A 20,862-nucleotide genomic window follows, 5' to 3' on the forward strand; every position below is an offset into this window, starting at 1 on the left:
CTTGTGCAAATTTCTTTTTTTTTTTTGCCTAAATTTAACCGGGAACTATACAGAGAAGGGAATTCTGAGAATCACAGGCTCACCTTAGCCAAGATGACATAGTACAAAACTATTACACTGCTCTTTTTAAGTCATTTTTGTATTAATTTATTTATTTAACTATTATTTAATAACCACTTACTACTTGCCAAACTCCTTGTTAGTTGTTAAAGATACAAATCTAAACAAAAAATGCCCCTGTCCTCAAAATTCAACTTCTTTCAGAGACAAAAATATAAGAAGCAATTTTTTAAAAAGTGTAAGTCCCAGCCAGTGTGGCTCAGTGGTTGAGCATCGACCCATGCACCAAGAGGTCACCAGTTCGATTCCTGTCAAGGCACATGCCCACACTGTGGGCCAAATTCCCGGTGGAGGGCATGCAGGAGGTGGCCAATCGATGTTCTCTCTCATCGATGTTTCTGTTTCTCTCTCCCTCTCCCTTCCTCTCTCTCTAAAATCAATAAAGAAAAAAAATTTGTTTAAGTATAAGGAAAAGTACAAGTAAAAATGGAATTAGCTGAGCCCCTTCCAAAAGAGTTCACTGGGAAACGTTCCTAGGCCATGAGACTTCCCAACCGATGCTGGTGGATGGGCAGATGTGATGGACAGGGGAGGGGAAGCGGGGAAGGGACTGCACCAGGTGAAATGCTCCTGGTCCAAGACATATATCATGGTGTCTTGGGAAAACTGAAAATCTGTCCAGAGTTACTGGACTACTGAGTCCCCAGGAGGAATGAGTAACCTGTGATGAACAAATTACTATGGGTTTTTTGGGGTAAATTGTTACAAATATATTCAGTTTTATTCCTGCTCCCATGTTCTTTTTGGTAATAATTCAGTTACTGAGGATTGTCATTTAAAAGTTTCTCTGATACTAGATAAGAGTATGTTTCAGTTGGTATCATTGTCTCACAGCAGATATATAAGAAATAAATAAATCAGCTAGGAACTGAATTTTTAACCCTCAATTTAAATTTCTCTAAAAGTACAACATGAACAAGAACATATGTTGAAGCAAACTTTTTTTCTTTCTTCATATCGTCCTAGCAGCCCGTCTTTTACTTCTGGGTGGTCACTATTATGGTCTTTGTTTTTATACAAAGGAAAATATAGGAGGACTCTCCTGTAAACTAAACCACAGTGGAATTTTGCTTAGCATTAGATAACTAAAGAGACCACAATTTTGCATTGCTTCCTGTGTTTATTATCAGCACATTCAACCTCTCGTTGCAATGATATACTGCACTACTAAAAACTGAAAAATTGATATATTTGTATGGGAGGAGGAAAAGAGAGAATGCTTCACCTTAGATTCAAGTACCCAAACTACCAAAACTAAGATATGTATGCAATAAAGTAGATGACTTCACAACATATATAGAAAAAATGTTTATTTATTTTTAGGATAAACAACTGGGAGTTTTGTGCAGTTTCTTTTTTTTTTTTAATCCTCACCCAAGGACATTTTTTCATTTTTTCTTCAGATAGAGTGGGAAGGGGAGAGAGAGAGAGAGACAGAGAAACATCAACGTGAACGGAACACATTGAGTGGCTCCCTCCCGTACGACTTAAACAGGGCTGGGGACAAACTGCAACCGAGGTACATGCCCTTAGCGGGAACCAAACCTGGGTCTCTCTGGACTGCAGGCCGATGCTCTAACCGCTGAGACAAACCAGCCAGGGCTAGTTTTGTGCAGTTTTAAAAGTGATTTTAATATTTGTTTTAAGTAATAGTCTATGTGAGGAGAATATGATATAAGAGAATCTTGAATAGTAAAGTAAATTATGAATCTACAATATCAAATTGATGGCACTAGTACAGAAATAGGTCAGTGGATTAATGGAGATGTACAGAAAACACACACACAGATTTCAGTGTTGCAAGAAAGGAGAGAAAGGTAGCACCCCCTTAACAAGGATGGAAGAGTCTCTGGGTCACCTGCTTTGTGGCCTCTAACCACCATGTTTTGTTCTTGTTGTTTTGGTGTTTTGTTTGTTTGTTTTTGTTTTTTAGAAGAGGGCCTAAATGGTACCTGAAAGAGACTTGACTGTGGATGGTAGCACACAATACAATATAGATGCTGTATTACAGAAGTTTACACTTCAAACCTATATAATTTTCTTAATCAATGTTACACCAATAAGTTCAATAATTTTTTTTTAATAAGGGGAAAGAAAAAGAACAGATTTCACTGTTTGAATTTGAATACCTGTGTGCATGTTTATGTGTTAGGAATTCAAACTCATTTAAAATCAATGGATGCAAGAAGATGGCGACAGGCAGGACCAGAGGGAGGGTGAGTGTGTGAGAGAGTGAGTGAGTGTGTGACAGAGTGTGAGTGGACGTGAAGGTGGATGACCAAACCCAAGCAGTGCAGAGACACTGAGCAGAAGGTTCTTGTGCTGTGGACAGGAGCAGCCGGCTACCACGGTAAGTGACCCTTCAGGGAGCTTTTCCCTGCACCGTGGGGAGGTCCCACCATTTTGGAAGATCCCTGGTCTTCCCTGGGAGGAGGCAGTGGGAGTGGCTAGGGCCCAGTAACCTGAGCCCACCAGCGCACCTGGCACCATTGGACTAGTGGATACTGTGTCAACACAGACCTGTGCACAGTAGTGGAGCTCCCAAGGTGCTGTTTGCAGAAACCACAGAGAGCCTGAAGCCCAGCACCATCCTCCATAGTAGCAGCCTGATCAGAGTATAGATATACCCCCAGCAACAGAGGCTGGGGAGCAGACATCCATCCCCAGGCAACAGAAGCACAGATCAGCAGCTGAGACCCATCCCCCAAAACTATAGCAAAAGCTGAGCAAGAGTTTAGACCCATAGGGCAGCAGCACTCCCCAGCCGCCAGCTATGGGACCTAGGGCTCCACAGAGGCCTGTGCAGAACAGTAGCCCACAAGAGCAGTGAGAAATCAGAGCCCAAGAGAGACTGGTGCGATCCAGCTGCCCGCCCTCGGGAACTGCAGGGTGCCAAGGCACCAGAGAAGCCTGTGCGACCCAGCAGGGACTGTGCAATCCAATTACCCACAGGACCTGAGAGTGCTGAAGCACCAGAGGGGCTTGTGTGATCCAGCAGCCCATAACATAGGCATAGAGTTGGGTCCCCAAAGGGACTGTGAGATCCAGTTACCTGCTGGACCTGCAGAGTGTGGGGGCACAAGAGAGGCATGTGCGACCAAGCTGCACACAAGATAGGTGGAAAGCATGTGAAAATGCCAGCAGAGTGAATGGAAGCTACACAGATGATCTCCCAGGACAAAACGGGAATTACAACCAAAATAAAGACAAATCCTCTGAAAAAAGCAACAGAAAAGCAGCAGGACAGGACCATATAACCAGGGACACTGGTAGGATCTGCAGAGGCACAAGAGGGTGGCAGGCTGGGAGCCTACTGACAGCAGCAGTCTTAGCTTTGAGCAGTGCCCTTGGCAAATAAAGACCTAGCCCGCTCCACAGCACAGAGAGCAGAGAAAGAATGCTAAAATAGCCACAGCCACTCACCTGGGGGCAATGGTATATGGAGGGCTGTGACTTTGTGGAGACAAGCGGGATTTGGAAGGCAATCAGATTTTTTGCTGAGTTGTGGCCGCAAAGGCCAGTGGCCGGTATGCCCCTTCCCAAAGCTGTTGGAAAGAGCAGCCCCCCACCCGTGCCCCTCCCCACCTCCCTGAGAGTAAGCCTTTCCCAGATGAGGCAAAGAAATGAAAATTGAGGCTCATTAACAACCAGCATCTATCCCACCCTCTGGAAATCCTCTAATGCAGAACACCAAGGCTACATTCCAAGACACTAGTAACTGAGACTATTGGCCTCCAGGAAAAAAAAAATAGAGGATAACTGAACCTTTCCTGAGTTTTAAATCTATGCAGGAAAGTAAGACTTGACAGTGGTGTTTAACATGGGCCCACCCAGGCTCATCCAAACTCAGTAGAGGGAGCCACAAACAGCAGAACACCAACAACCACAGGCAAAATATGGCAGGCTTCAAAACCCACTGAGATAGCCAAAATGGTGAAACAAAGAAACAAATTCCAAATGAAAGAACAAGAGATCTCTATTGAATATGAGATCAATAAAATGCAGCTAAGCAAATTATCAGAGGTAGAGTTCAAAGCCATGATCTTGAGGAAGCTCAACAGCATCAGTAAGGACATAAGCACCATGAGTAAAGATATAGAAACATTGAAAGCCAACCAAGTGGAAATGAAGAATGACATAACAGAAATTAAGAACACATTGGAAGGACTAACCAGCAGTTAATAGAGGAAGCTGAGGACCTGATCAGTGAATTGGGAGACAGGGTAGAAAAAATCAACCAATCAGAAAACCAAAAGAAAAAAAAAATTAAAAAACAGGAAGACAGCTTAAGAGAACTGTTCGACAACTGGAAATGTAATAACATTCGCAGCATAGGAGTCTCTGAAGAGGAAGAAAATGCGCAAGGGTTAGAGAATATATTTGAAGAAATAGTGACAGAAAACTTTCCTAACTTGATGAAGAAAGAAGGCATTCAAGTTCAAGAGGACAGAGAGCCCCAAGTAAAAAAAAAAAAACCCAAATAGGCCCACATAGTAATTAAAATGCCAAAAATTAAAGACCAAGAGAGAACTCTAAAGGCAGCAAGAGATAAGTAAGAGGTTACCTACAAAGGAAACCCCATAAGGCTCTCAGCTGACTTCTCAACAGAAACACTACAGGCCAGAAGGGAGTGGCAGGAAGTAATCAAGGTCATGAAAAACAAAGATCTGAATCCAAGACTACTCTATCCAGCAAGGCTATCATTCAAAATAGAAGGTCAAATACAAAACTTTCCAGACAAAAAAAAAAGGCTAGGGGAATATACTAACACCAAACCAGCACTGCAAAATATGCTAAAAGGACTGCTGTAATTAGTAGAAGAAATAGGAAGAAAAATAGAACCACACTTAACAAAAATGGCAATAAATAAGTACATATCAATTATCACCTTAAATGTGAATGGTTTGAATGCTCTGATAAAAAGACAAAGAGTAACTGACTGGATAAGAAAGCATGACTCACATATATATTGTTTACAAGAGACCGACATCACAACAAAAGACTCACATAGGTTGAAGTGAAGAGATGGAAAAAAATCTTTCAAGCAAACAGAAACCATAAAAAAGCTGGGGTAGCACTACTCATATCTCATAAAGTAGATTTCAAAATGAAGGCCATAACTAGACACAAAGAAAGCCACTACATAATATTGAAAGGACCTATCCAACAGGAAGATATAACCTTGATAAACATATATGCACTCAATATAGGAGCACCAACATATATTAAAAATCTTTTGGAGGACTGCAAAGGAGAAATCAACAACAATACAATCATAGCAGGGGACTCCAATTCCCCACTGACATTACTGAATAGATCTTCTAGACATAGATTTTAAAAGAAGTGATAGATCAAACGGATTTAATAGATATCTATAGAGAATTACACCGCAAAACTGCAGAATTCACCTTCTCAAGCACACATGGGACATTCTCAAAGATAGACTATGTGTTAGGGCACAAACTAAGTCTCTACAAGTTCAAGAAGATTAAAATTATATCAAGCATATTCTCAGATCATAATGGTATGCAACTAGAAATCAATTGCAACAAGAACATGCAAAGACATTTGAAAACATGGAGGCTAAATAGCATGTTATTAAATAATGAATGGGTTACCATGGACATCAAGGAAGAAATTAAATAATTCCTGAAAACAAATGAAAATGAACACACATCAATACAATATCTATGGGATGCAGTGAAAGCAATTCTGAGAGGAAAGTTCATAGCACTACAGGTCTACCTCAAGAAGCAAGAAAAATTTCTAATAGACTATTTAACCTCACAACTTAAAGGACTAGAAAGTAAACAAACAAACAAACAAAAAAAAACCCAGAGCAAGTAGAAGAAAGGAAATCATAAAGATCAGAGCAGAAATAAATGACATAGAGACCAAAAAGCAATTTAATGGATCAATGAAACAAAGAGCCTGTTCTTTGAAAAGATAAACAAGATTGATGGACCCTTAGCTAGACTCACCAAGAAACAAAGAGATAGAATCCAAATACACAAAATCAGAAATGAAAGAGGAGAAATAATAACTGACACCACAGAAATAAAAAGGATCGTTAACAAATATTATGAACAATTATACGGCAATAAAATTGACAATCTAAGCAAAATGGACCAATTTCTAGAAACACATAGTCTCCCAAAGCTGAACTGGGAAGAGATAGAAAACTTGAACAGACCAATAACAATGAAAGTATTTGAAATGTAATCAAAACTCTCCCAGCAAACAAAAGCTGAGGCCCCGACGGCTTCACAGCGGAATTTTACCAAACATTCAAAGAAGAACTAATACCCATTCTCCTCAAAATATTTCAAAAAATTCAAGAAGAAGGAAGACTTCCAAACTCGTTTTATGAGGCCAGCATAATTCTAATTCCAAAACCAGAAAAAGACACTACAAAGAAAGAAAACTACAGGCCAATATCCCTGATGAACATAGATGCCAAAATCCTGAACAAAATACTAGCAAATCAAATCCAGCAATACATCAAAAAATATTATTCCATGACCAAGTGGGATTCATCTCAGAGATGCAAGGCTGGTACAATATTTGCAAATCAATAAATGTGATACACCACAAAAACAAAGTGAAAGATTGAAATCATATGATCATATCAATAGATGCTGAAAAAGTATTTGACAAAATCCAGCACCCATTTCTGATAAAAACGCTCAGCAATCTGGGAATAGAGGGATCTTATCTTGACATAATAAAGGCCATATATGAAAGACCTACAGCCAACATCATACTCAATGGGCAAAAATTAAAAGCATTTCCTTTAAGAAAAGGAACAAGACAAGGATGCCCACTTTCACCACTCTTATTTAACATAGTACTGGAAATCTTAGCCACAGCAATCAGACAGGAAGAAAAAAATAAAAGTGATCCACATTGGAAAGGAGGAAGTGAAACTGTCATTATTTGCAGATGACATGATACTATACTATACGTAGAAAACCCCAAAGACTCCATCAAAAATTACTAGAATTATTAAATGAAGTTTGCCAACAAAGTAGCAGGATACAAAATTAACGTTCAGAAATCGATGGCATTCTTATACACCAGTGATGATCTCACAGAAAGAGAAACTCAAAAAACAAACCCATTTACCATCACAACAAAAGAATTAAGATACCTAAGAATAAACTTAACCAAAGAAATAAAGGGCCTATTCACAGAAAACTACAGGTTATTGAAAAAAAAAGTAGAGGAAGATATAAAAAAGTGAGAGCACATACCTTGTTCATGGATTGGAAGAATCAACATCATTAAAATGTCCATACTACCCAAAGCGATCTAAAGATTCACAGCAATCTCCATCAAAATACCAATGACATACGTAAAAAAACTAGAACATATATTTCAAAATTTCTAATAGAACCAAAAAGACCTCGAATAGCCACAGCAATCTCGAAAAAGAAGAACAAAGTTGGAGGGATCACATTACCAGATTTCAGGTCATATTACAAAGCCACTGTAATCTAAACAGCCTGGTACTGGCACAATAACAGGCATATAGACCAGTGGAACAGAGCAGAGAACTTAGAAATTGACCCAAGACTGTATGCTCAATTAATGTTTGACAAAGGTGGCAAGAGCACACAGTGGAGTAAAGACAGCCTTTTTAATAAATGGGGTTGGGAAAATTGGACAGCTAGATGCAAAAAAATGAAACTAGACCATCAACTTACACCATACACAAAAATAAACTCAAAATGAATAAAAGACTTAAATGTGAGTCATGAATTCATAAAATCCTAGAAGAAAATCTAGGCAACAAAATGTCAGACATCATATGCAGCAGAATTTTCACTGATACATCACCTGAGGCAACAGAAACAAAGGAAAAAATGAACACATGGGACTACATCAAACTCAAAAGCTTCTGCACAGCAAAATATACAATCATCAAAATGGAAAGGCAACCCACTGTATGGGAGAGCAAAATTGCCAATGATATATCAGATAAGGGGTTAATTTCCAGTATACATAGAGTACTCATAGAGCTCAACAAAAGGCAGACAAAGAACCCAATTAAAAAATGCACAGAGGAACTAAATAGACACCACTCCAAACAGGACATACAAATGGCTAAGAGACTTACGAAGAAATGCTCAACATCACTAATCATCAGAGAGATGTAAATTAAAACAACAATGAGTTATCACTTCACACCTGTCAGTTTGGCTGTCATCAACAAATTGTCAAACAAGTGTTGGCAAGGATGTAGAGAAAAGGGGACTCTAGTACACTGCTGGTGGGAATGCAGACTGGTGCAACCACTATGGAAAACAATATGGTGTTACCTCAAAAAATTAAAAAGTGAACTTCCATTTGACCCAGTGATCCCACTTCTAGGAATATACCGTAAGAAGCCTGAAACACCAGTCAGAAAGAATATATATACCCCCATGTTTGTAGCAGCACTATTTACAATAGCTAAGATCTGGAAACAGCCCAAATGTCCATCAGTAGACGAAGGGATAAAAAAAGCAGTGGTACATATACACAATGGAGTACTATGCAGCTGTAAGAAAGAAAGATCTCTTACCCTTTGAGACTACATGGAGGTACCTGGAAAGTATTATCCTAAGCAAAACAAACCAAACAGAGAAAGACAAGTATCGTATGATCTCACTTATTGGTGGAATATAATAAACATAACAGTCTGAGGAATGGGGTAGTCCCAGAGATGTGGAGGTGGGGTACAGACTGACAATCCCCAGAAGAGTGTGTGGTGAGGGAGAGATAAACCACAGAACTTATATGCATGTATGCATGAACAGTGGACATGGAAAACAAAGCTGGGGACATGGTCGGGAGGGAGGGGGAGGGAATCAGTGGGGGAAAAGGAGAAACATCTGTAACAAAAATAAATTAATTAAATTAAATCAATGGATGTATTAGTAATTATTTTATAAATGTTGTTGGATTTTAATTTACTATAAAATTTAATGGGATATGCATACATTATATATGATACAATTCTGAATTAGGTTAAAATTTAAAAATTGAAAACATACATTTTCTTTTCTGCAGGCTGATAGACTAGGATAAGATGAAAAACTCCCCATGCATTCATAGAAATGTTGGAGGAGAGGAAATATAGAAACCAAAAAATTGAACTTGTGGGAAAAATAATCCAAGAAAGAAAGGTACTTGGAATAAATAAGATGCTTTTCATTTTGCCTGAGACAGTCCTGCTATCCAGGTATAACTGGATGATGTATTATCAGCACGTTCAAACTTTCAGTGCAATAATATACTACCTTCAAAACTAAAAATTGATATATTTTTATGGAAGGGGAAAAAGAAAGGTGTAACTGTACTTCCAAAAATGTCTTGGTTTGGATTACTTCAGTAATTGTAAACAGTAACAAGAAGCTTATGAACAATTAATGCACCTCGTCTTGGTGTAGGGTGTGGAGTGTGCTGGGAATGGTGTTTGTAATTTTGTTATCAGTATGTTAGAGCATAAATTTAATGCTCATATGGGAATAGGAGATGAAGTCTGGAGCCCACCTGAGGAGGGAAGTTGGGGCCCTTGAAGTTTATGCTGTGGTGAATGACATCTGCTGACTCTCTCGGCCTGCCGGGGTTGTTGCAACTCAATGAACTATAAGCAGACACTGTTTGGAGTGAGTGGGAGCATCACAAGGGAGCAAATGCTTCAGATATTTGGATGCAGCCCATTTTATTTGCAAAGTGGTTCCCTAGGTTACATGGTGTTTTAGGCAATTAAGTCTTTGAGATCACATCTCTATTGACCTTACAGCCAAGCCCAGCATACTTCCTTTCTCTGTCTGTTTTCAGTGCAGATATATAATAAATACATTCGTGCTTGGATGTATCACCTATTGGCACTCTCAGAGTGGCTTTCGGAACCCAATTCACACATACCTTATTTAGTCACATGCATACTTTGATCCTTGGCTGGCCAGCCTATGAGAATGCACATCTCAAGGTTACATTGTGTTCACCAAACCCCCAACCCTACAATATCCTGCTAGATCCCCTTTTAGGAATAAAGAACTTACTATACCAGTTGTTAGGAGTAAGTTGACAGTTCTTTGCTGCCAGCTCCTTTTGGAAATGATCCCTGCTAAAGGGAGATGTCTCAGCAAAGCCATGCCCCTTTCCCAGGGCAGCCAGCTTCCAGCGACTGACTGACAGGGGTATAAAGGCCGGACCATATTTACTCAGTGGGAAACAACTATGAAGAGCTATAACAACTCTAAAGTCACCATACAGTCAATAGAAGCATTTAATACAATTGCATCACAGTTTTACTTCATCCAGTGTCCAGTCTTATTTCTTTGCATAGGTGTTAATCCCAAGAGTAAAATGGCTTGAACACTAAACTTTTTCTCAGTCTGTTTTCCAGAGAACCCAATCTGCAAAATGTACGCTTGGTAAAAAGTAGGCTAGAGATGAGTTCACAATAAAAGTTTACAAAAGACATCAAGAAAATTCACTATGGATGGATAAATTGGTAGACATAAATATATGAAAACATCAGCGTTTCAAAAATTTAAGATAATTAAAGAATTTGAAATTTGTATTTTTAAATAACTAGATTTCAAAATAAATAACTGGATCCTTAGAGCAAGACACTATGAAAATGTTAAATTTTAAAACAACTAATGTAAAGTTCTAAAATAAAATAAATGCACTGTCATTAAAGGAGAAAAAATAATTAATGGACAGATTAACAATAAAGAAACTGAAGAGAAAATTAGTCATTTGGAATACAGAATTGGAGAAATTGCCCAGAGTACAGTGTACAGATATAAAACTTGGAAATTATAAAAGAGGTTATGACACATAAACAATATAATGATGGCACAAAACACATCTACTACACCTTTCATATGGACAGAATAGAGATAGGCAATACTTGAAAAAATAATTTTTTTTAAATAGATGAAAGTCATGACTCAAGATTTGCAAAGCAAAATGAGTTAACAGCAAGATAAATAAAAATAAACGACCACCCAGACACAACTTAGTAAAAATGTATGACACCAAAGACAAAGAGAAAATCTTCAAAGCAACTGTAGAAAAAAATCTAAATCACCTAGAAAGGAAAAACTTTTAGACCTACAAGTGAAAATGTCTCCCATGGTCTAAAATGTCAACGACAATAGAGATTAACAGACAATGAGAAACTAGCTTCAACTTTCATGGGGACAATAAATGTTATGATAGAATTCTAGACTAAGGTAAACTGTTATTTAAGTATAGGATTCTACTTACACAAATATAAAATGTGTACAGGAAATAATTTGTTCATTTTAAGTGTATATGATAATTGAATTTTATCCTCTACATATTTGCAATATAAATAATTGGTAATGATCAAAGACTAGTTTTATATCACTTATGGGGTTTTTGCAGCTAATACAACTTTTTAACCACATTTACACACACACACACACACACACGCTTAAAGTTAGACCAGACAAAAATATTTCTCTTTTGCCGAGAGTGAGACTGAGTCTCTAAAAGACTTTGTGACTTCTCTAGGCCTTGTGACTCCAGTTCCTTTGCTCTCTTTATTACACACACATGTTAAAACCAACCAAGCAACCAAAAAACAATCATGAATGTTGGGATTTTGTAAATACCAGATAACATGCTAGAAATGAGGTTTTGTGTTTGAGGTCTAAGTAACTTAAAGTTTGCCAGATCTTGTCAAATTTTGCTTTGCAAATTGCTATGAAGCCATTGCCTCATTCTTATTTCACTTCTTGAGTAAAGATTCATAAGTGAAGAATCAACTTGTTAAAATTGTGTGTGTGTTTTAAAACAGCACATTTTAGCTTTAAACAGATATGAGTCATATTGCATTTCTACAAGCCCTGAGTAATGTGATAAAGGCAGTAACTGGCTTAATATTATTTTCAATATTCAGTTGTATCCTTATGACTTTCATAACCTGACTTACTGCTTTATTATTAGACGATTTTCATTCTTTGGAAGAACTTAAATTGATGTTTCCACTTATTATTTATCAAACACAACTCTCCTTTATCAAAATAGACTATTATTATCTCACTAGTTAATTATTATTATTTTTAATTAACTATATATACCTTTGTCAAATTAATGTTAGCATTTCTGTTTTTAAAAACCAAAGCTGTAATTTCTAGTAAAATTAAATATTTCTGGTTTTACCCAATTTGTTTGCCTTGAAAATAAAAATATATTTAGTGCTTTCAGTTTTGCAAGTGAGAGCATTTTCATAAGTGAGGTCCAGAGTGTCATCAACATATTGGCACCCATTTTATTCCTTTCGGGAAAGGTGAATCATCAGTAAACAAATGTATTTAATAATGACACCTAAGACTCTAAAACAGCGTTTGAAAAGCACAGAGAGTTCCACAGATGTATAACTTCTTACACCTGAGAAGAAGGCGCCAAGTAATAGTAACTAGTATCTGCTGTTCGAAGTCAAGGAGATTGTTCAGCCATAACAAGAGAAAAATCAGTAGAAATATGAAAAATTCAACCCATCTAAATGATGTTATATTCATATATGCTAAATAAAACATTTTGATTTTTAACAACTTTATAAATTATCTGGTTGCTACATACTGTATAAAAACTAGCATGAAATTAGTAGCAGCATTAAAGTTAGATTCATGAAAGCATGAAAATGTTTTATTCGTCAGGTCTATTTTATTTGCTTTGCTGCACTAGGCCCCAAATTTAAACATTACAAGTATACAGAAAACCTTTTTTTTTTTTTTTTTTCAGGGTGGGGGGAGGGTCATGGGAAATTGAAAGTGTCATTCCCTTCTGGTGATTCATTTCAGTTCAATATTAAGTTTCTACTGTGTGCCAGGCACTTTGTTAGATTATGGGGTCAAGGGTCCAAGACATAGATACCAAGAATAAAACTGACTTAAAACGACCTGCCCTTTAAGGAGAATAGACATGCAAGCGGCCAGCTTTAGGCTAGGATAAAATATGCCTTAAATAGAACTCAAAAAGCATATTCTGTGGTCAGACTAATTAATGCTGTCTGAGAGGATCCAAGCAAAGCTTTAGACAGGAGACATTTGCATTTGATCTGTGATGTGCAGGAATGCTTTCCAGCAGTGTAAAGAGTAAGTAGGTGAGCAGAGCAGATTAGATTACATTAGGTTAAACTTTTGCTAAATTCCAATATAGTCTGTTGAAAGAAAAAATTAAGGTTTTGCAATTTTCTTGGAAATAATGATATATATACATGTTGTCAAGTGCTAACTAGGATTATTTTATTCAATATAATATGGTATGATGTAGGTATTATGATCCTATTTTACTGATGCAGAAACTGAGGCTCAGTGACTCTGTTATGGAACTTTTGCTAAAGGTGTCTTAGCTCATTAGTAGCTAGCTATGTTAGATTTATATTGCCAGGTAACAAATAATCGTAAACTTAGAAGCTTAAAACAATTCCCAAGTGTTATCTCACAGTCCTGTAGGTCGGAAGTACAGGTACAGGTTACCTGCTCAGGGTCTCACCAAGCTGAAATCAAGGTTTTAACCAAGGGTGCTTTTTATCCGAGGTTTGGCGACCTCTTCCAAGCTCTTTTGTTGTTAGCATGATTTATTTCTTCATGGGTGTGAGGAAGATCCCTGTCTTCTAGCTAGCTAGCTGTTGGCTGAGAATCACACTTAGCAACTAGAGGCTGTCCACAATTCCCTGCCAGCAGGCTGCAACCGGCAGCTCTCCACGTGGTGTCTGCTTTCTTCCCAGCCAGGAGGAGCTGATCTCTCCAGCTTCTAAATCCCTCTGTAGACTGTTATGGTGGAGTCTTAGATAATGGAAGGCAATCACTGAGTGACAATTCCATCGCCATTTGGCATAAAACTTAACCTAAAAATGGGCTACTATTCCATCATATTAACAAGTTCCACCCACATTTGAAGGGAAAGGACTCAGCAAGGTATGCACACCAAGGGGCAAACATCTCTGAGGCCCTCTCTGAATTCTGCTGGCCTTGCTTTCCTAAGTTCCCAAGGACTCATCCCATTACAGTATCAGTTGTATTTCAAAATCACATCATGGTAATATAAATTTCATCAGGTCAAGCCACAAATTGTATCTAAATCTCCTTAAAGTAAAAAAAAAAAAAAAAATCTCATCATCTTATTGAGGTGCAGATGAGGCTGCTGCTATAATCCATAAATACAACACCTGGGGCACAATTCCTCTTCATCTGTAAACCTATAAAAGTAAAAAGACAACTTATCTTCCCTCAACACTCCCAGCGTACATGGTGAGACAGGCATAGGATTATAGCTATAAACACTGGTTCCTAAAAGGGAAATAGAAGGTAAAAAGAAGTCACTGGTCCAAAGCAGTTTCCTAATCCAGCTGGCAAATGGGACTGTCTTGATAAGTTTGTAAAGACTGAACAACTCTTCAATGCTCTTAGTTCCACCCTCTGGGTACTTGGTTTCACCCTCTGAGTCACCCTTCATTTTTATGAGAAGTAGCACATGCTTACAATTGAGTAATAACTCATCAGCCTGCCTCCTGCCATTATAATTCCTTTGCGGGGGGGGGGGGGTGTTAGGTTATGACAACCTTTTGTTTGTATTTCTTCTGTCCTTTTCAGGTCAAGCTTGAGAGTTTGTGAAACCTCCATGAGTTTCCATGGCATTTGTTCCACAAGACAGAAGTTTAACCCACAAATCTTTTTGAGATAAGGCTTCCTTTTTGGTTCTGCTCCTCAGAGTTCCTTTGGTTTGGTTGAGATCTGTGAGGTTATTCCTAATCTCTTGAAGTAGCTCTTGGACTGAATCCTTTGACATTTTACTATAAGCAGCAAGAAGAACCTAGGCAACTCCTTCAGCACTTTGCTTGAAATTCTCCTCAAGTATATGTCTAAGTTGATTGATTTAAAAACCTCAGCTTAGCCTGCACCATGTGGCTCAGTGGTTGAGCATCAACACATGCACCAAGAGGTTGCCAGTTAGATTCCTGGTCAGGGGACCTGCCCAGGTTGTGGGTCCAATCCCCAGTGGGGGGCATGCAGGAGGCAGCCAATTGATGTTCTCTCTCATCGAAGTCTCTCTCTCTCTTCCTCTCCCTTCCTCTCTCTCTAAAATCAATAAAGAAAAATGTACTCTAAATAAATAAATAAATAAAAAGCTCAGCTTACCACCTAACTGCAGGAGAAAGTTTTGCCAAGCATTCCGCCCTTACAAAAATTTCTCTTCCTCTTTTAAGAACGAAACAAGGTACTTATAAAAACAAATTAATCTCTCTGCACTTCCAGACGTTCTCTCCAGACACAGAGGTGTGTATCCTTCACACTTTTCTATCTGCTTACATAAATCTAGACCAATACATACATACATATTTAAAGTTTATCTTTCCTTTAAAAAATACGTTTCCTTGAATCAAGGTGTCAGCCAGCTGCCTCCTCATTTGGAGGCTCAGCTAAGGAAGTTTTTCCTTCCAACCTCCCTCTGATATTTTGTAGAATTCATTTCTTTGGTCATGGGACTGGTATCCCTGTTGTCTGGTCATCTGTCAGTTGGGGAGCTCTGTCAGCTCCTGGAAGCTGCTCCCGGATCATTGCCCCATTTTGTCCCTCCTCAGGCCCTCTCACATTTCCAGTGGTTTCTGACCTTAGGAATGGTCTACTTGTTTTTTTCAGGGATCAACTAATTAGGTCCGGCCCACCTGGGTTTTCTCCCTCTTAATTAACTCAAAGACAACTTATTAATAACTAATTGCAGGAGTGATATCCTATTATATTCTCAGGTCTGTCTACTTTCAAAGGGAGAAGATTAAAATAGATATGCCTGCCTGGGAGTGGGAATCATGCCTGCCACAGAGGCATAGCTATCATCCATTCAGATCTCTTTTACTCTAAAGTTCCTTCCCTTAATACTGTGCTATACTGCCATCTCCTATGGTGTGTTTGAAGCATATTTCTTTGTTTTTATTATTGTTGACACTATTACATATGCCCCCCATTTCCTCCCTTTTGCCTACCTGCACGTAGCCCGGCTCTCACCACGCCTGGCCTTTATCACACTATTATCTGCGTCTGTGTATAATGCATATATTTTTTTTTAGCTAATCTCTTCACTTTCTTGTGTCCAGGATCCCCCACCCTCTTCCCTCTGACATTTGTCAGTCTGTTCCATGTATCCATACCTCTGGTTCTATTTTGTTCATTAGTCTATTTTGTTCATTAGTCATTATTATAACTAATATTATCACTAATAACATGATATTCGTGGGATCATGTGATGTTTATTTGTCTTTCTCTTACTGGCTCATTTCACTTAACATAATAATCTCCAGGTCCATCCATGTTATCACCAAGGGTAAAAGTTCCATCTTTTTTAGAGCTGCATAGTATTCTACTGTGTAAATGTACCACAGCATTTTTTTTAAATCCTCACCCAAGGATATTTTTCCATTGATTTTTAGAGAAAGTGGAAGGGAGGGAGGGAGGGTGAGAGAGAGAGAGATAAAGAGAGAAAGAAACATACTTCAATGTGAAAGAGACACATAGATTGGTTGCCTCCTGAATGTACCACAACCTGGGCCGGGAATCAACCTGCAACCCAGATATATGCCCTTGAGCAGGAATTGAACACCCACTCTTTGGTGCATGGGCTCACACTCTTAATCAATGAGCCATACCAGCCAGAGTTCAACACAGCTTTTTTATCCACTCATCTACTGATGGATACTTGGGCTGTTTTCAAATCTTAGCTATTGTAAATAATGCTGCTATGAACATAGGGGTGCATATATTCTTTCTGAATATATTCTTAGGATATATTCCTAGAAATGGGATTGCTGGGTCAAACAGCAGTTTCATTTTTAATTTTTTGAGGAAACTCCATATTGTTTTTTATAGTAGTTGTACCAGTCTGCATTCCTACTAGCAGTGTATTAGGGTTCCCTTTTCTCCACATCCTTGCCAGCACTTGTTTGTTGATTTACTGATGGTAGCCATTCTGTCAAGTGTGCGGTGATACCTCATTCTGGTTTTATTTTTTATTTTTTTAGTCCTCACCCGAGGACATTTTTTGATATTTTGTTCAGATAGAGTGGGAGGGAGAGAGAGAGAAAGAAACATCGACGTGAAAGGGACACATCGAGTGGTTCCCACCCACATGACCCAACCAGGGCCGGGGACAAACTGCAACCGAGGTACATACCCTTAGCGGAAACCGAACCCGGGTCTCTCCGGACCGCAGGCCGACACTCTAACCGCTGAGCCAATCTGGCCAGGGCCCTCATTCTGGCTTTAATTTACATCTCTGTAATGAGTAGTTGAGCTTTTTTTTTTTTTTTTTTTCTTTTCATTTCTATTGGTCATCTGTATATCCTCTTTGTAGAAGTATCTATTCAGATCATTTGCCCATTTTTTTAAATTGGAGTGTTTGTTTTTCTGATGTTGAGTTGTAGGAGTTCTTTATATATTTTGGAAATTATCCCCTTATCAGATGCATCTCTGGCCAATATGTTTTCCCTTACAGCGGGTTCCCTTTTCATTTTGTTGATGATGCCTTTTGCTGTGCAGAAGCTTTGAAGTTTGATATCATTGCATTTGTTTATTTTTTTCCTTTGTTTCTCTTGCCCTAGATATATTGGCAAAAATACTACTATGTGAGATATCTGAGATTTGACTGCCTATGTTTTCATCTAGGATTTTTACAGTTTTACAAGTTACATTTAAGTCTTTTATCCATTTTCATTTTATTCTTGTGTACAGTGTAAATTGGTGGTCTAGTTTAATTTTTTTCCTGTACCTGTCCAATTTTCCCAACCCATTTATTGGAGAGACTATTCTTTACTCCATTGTATGCTCTTGATTACTTTGTCAAATATTAATTGACCACATTCTGTGGGTCAATTTTTGAGGTCTGTGTTATGTTCTTTTGGTGTATATGCCTTTTCTTGTGCCAATACCAAGCTGTTTTGATTACAATGACTTTGTAGTATAGTTTGATATCTGGTATTGTGAGCCCTCAGACTTTGTTCTTCTTTCTCAAGATTACTGTGTCTATTCAGCGTCTTTTTTGGTTCCATAAAATTTTTTGGAATATTTGTTCTAGATCTGTGAAAATATGTATTGGTATTTTAATAGTGATTGCATTGAATCTGTAGATTGCTTTGGGTAGTAAGGAAATTTTAATTATGTTAATTCTTCTACTTCATAAATATAATATATGCTTCCACTTGTTTGTATCTTCCCTTTATTTCTTTTTTGAATGTTCTGTAGTTTTTCTAGTACCAGCCTTTTACCTCATTGGTTAAGTTTATTCCTTTGTAGGTATCTTTTTTGGTTGTTGTTGTGATAGTAAATGGAATTGCTTTTTAGTTTTTGTGTCTGAGAGTTTATTATTCATGTATAAAAATGCCACTGATGTCTGAATATTAATTTTTTATCCTGCTACTTTCCTAAATTTATTTATTAGGTCTAGTATTTTTTTGGTGGATTCTTTATGGTTTTCTATGTACAGTATCATGTCACCTGTGAATAATGGCAGTTTTACTTCCTACTTTCCAATATGAATGCCTTTATTTCTTCCTGTGTGATCATTGTGGCTAGGATTTTCAGCACTATGTTGAGTAAGAGTGGTAAAAGCAGATATCTCTGTCTTGTTCCTGATTTCAAGAAAACACTTTTAGTTTTTGCCCACCAAATATAATGTTGGCTGTAGGTTGTTCATATATGGCCTGTATTATGCTGTAGTATGAGTTCTCAATTCCCAATTTGCAGAGAGTTTTATCATAAATGAGTGATGGATTTCACTGAATGCTTTTTCTGTATCTATTGATATGATCATCTGATTTTTATCTTTCATTTTGTTTGTGATGTATCACATTTATTGATTTGCAAATATTGTACCAAATTTGCATCTCTGAAATAAATCTCACTTGGTCATGGTGTGTGTATGACCTTTTTAATGTATTGCAGAATCCTATTTGCTAATATTTTGTTGAGGATTTTAGCATCAATGTTCATCAGGGACATTGCCCTTTAATTTTTTTTTTATCTTTGTAGTGTCTTCATCTCATTTTGGAATTTGGATAATGCTGGCCTCATAAAAGAGCATGGAAGATGTCCCTCCCCTTGAATTTTTAAGAATATTTTAAGGAGGATAGGCGTTAGTTCTTCACTGAATGCCTGGTAAGATTCACCTGTGAAGCCATCTGGTCCAGGACTTTTGTTTTCTGGGAGTTTTTGTTTGTTTTTTATTGCTTCAATTTCATTAGTTGTTATGAGTCTATTTAGGTTTTCCATTTTTCCTGATTCAATTTTGGAAGATTGTGTGTTTCTAGGAATTTATCCATTTCACCCACGTTGTTCAATTTGCTGGCATATAGTTGTTCATAGTATTTTCATAAAATCGGTTATATTTCTGTGATGTCAGTTGTTACTTTGCGTCTTTATTTTTTATTTTGTTTATTTAAGTCCTCTCTCCTTTTTTCTTGATGAGTCTTGTTGAAGATCCATCTTGCTTATCTTTGCAAAGAACCAGCTTTGTTTTATTGATCTTTTGTATTTTTTTTCAATCCCTATGTCATTTATTTCCCCTCTGATCTGTTTTATTTCCTTCCTTCTACTTACTCAGGGATTTTCTTGTTATTTTTCTAGTTCTTTATTGGTGTTGATTTAGACTGTTTATTTGAGATTTTTCTTGTTTCTTGAGGTAATGTTATGAACTTCCCTCTCAGGACTGCTTTAGCTGTGTCTCATAGATTTGGAGTTGTTGTTAGTTCATTTTTATTTGTTTCTAAGATGTATTTTATTTCTTGTTAGATCTCATTTGAAACCCATTTATGGTTTAGTAACATGCTATTTAGCTACCATGTGTTTTAATGATTTTGAGTGTTTTAAAGATTTTGAGTGTTTTTTTTTATTGCAGTCGATTTCTAGTTTCATGCCATTGTTATCAAGAAGATGCTTGATATAATTTCAATCTTCTTGAATTTTTATAGACTTATTTTGTGTCCTACTATGTGGTCACTGAGAAATGTTCCATGTGCACTTGAGAAAAATGTATATTCTGTAGTTTGGGGATGAAATGTCCTGTAATTATCAATTAAATCCATCTAATCTAGTGTGTCATTTAAGGTCACTGTTTCCTTGTTGGTTTTTTATCCAGAAGGTCTATCCAGTAATGTCAGTGGGATGTTAAGTCCTCTAACATAACGGTATTGCTGTTGATCTCTCCCTTAAAGTCCACCAAGAGTTTTTGTTTGTTTGTTTTAATATATTTGTGTGCTCCTATATTGAGTGCATATTTTTTTACTAGGGTTATAACCTCTTGTTGGATTGATCCCCTTAGTATTACATAGTTAACTTATTTTCTCTTGATATGGCCTTTGTTTTGAAGTCTATTTTGTCAGATATAAGTATTGCTACACCAGCTTTTTTAATTTCATTTTCATTTGCATGAAATATGATTTTCCATCCCTTCATTTTCAGCCTGTGAGAATCTTTTGTTCTGAGGTGGGTCTCTTGTGGACAACATATATATAGGTCATATTTTCTTATCCATTTAGCTACCCAAAGTCTTTTGATTAGAGTATTTAATCCCTTTACATTTAAGGTTAATATTGACTTAATTATTGCCATTTCTTCTTTGTATCTATGTTAATCCCAATATATATTTTCTTCTTTTTCTTAAAGCAGTTCCTTTAACATTTTATGCAATGCTGGTGTGGTGATAATGAACTCCTTTAGACGT

General features: G+C 37.4%; 1 protein-coding gene and 1 pseudogene across 2 annotated transcripts in view; both read left to right on the forward strand.

The window, feature by feature from the left end:
• CFAP299 (cilia and flagella associated protein 299) overlaps nucleotides 1–20,862 on the forward strand; it is a 619,623-nt gene that overhangs the window by 430,343 nt on the left and 168,418 nt on the right. The window lies entirely within an intron of this gene.
• On the forward strand, nucleotides 1,915–2,008 carry LOC118622680 (annotated as a pseudogene).

The sequence above is a fragment of the Molossus molossus genome, unplaced genomic scaffold, assembly GCF_014108415.1.
Source record: "Molossus molossus isolate mMolMol1 unplaced genomic scaffold, mMolMol1.p scaffold_m16_p_1, whole genome shotgun sequence".
NCBI classification, from domain to species: Eukaryota; Metazoa; Chordata; class Mammalia; order Chiroptera; family Molossidae; genus Molossus; species Molossus molossus.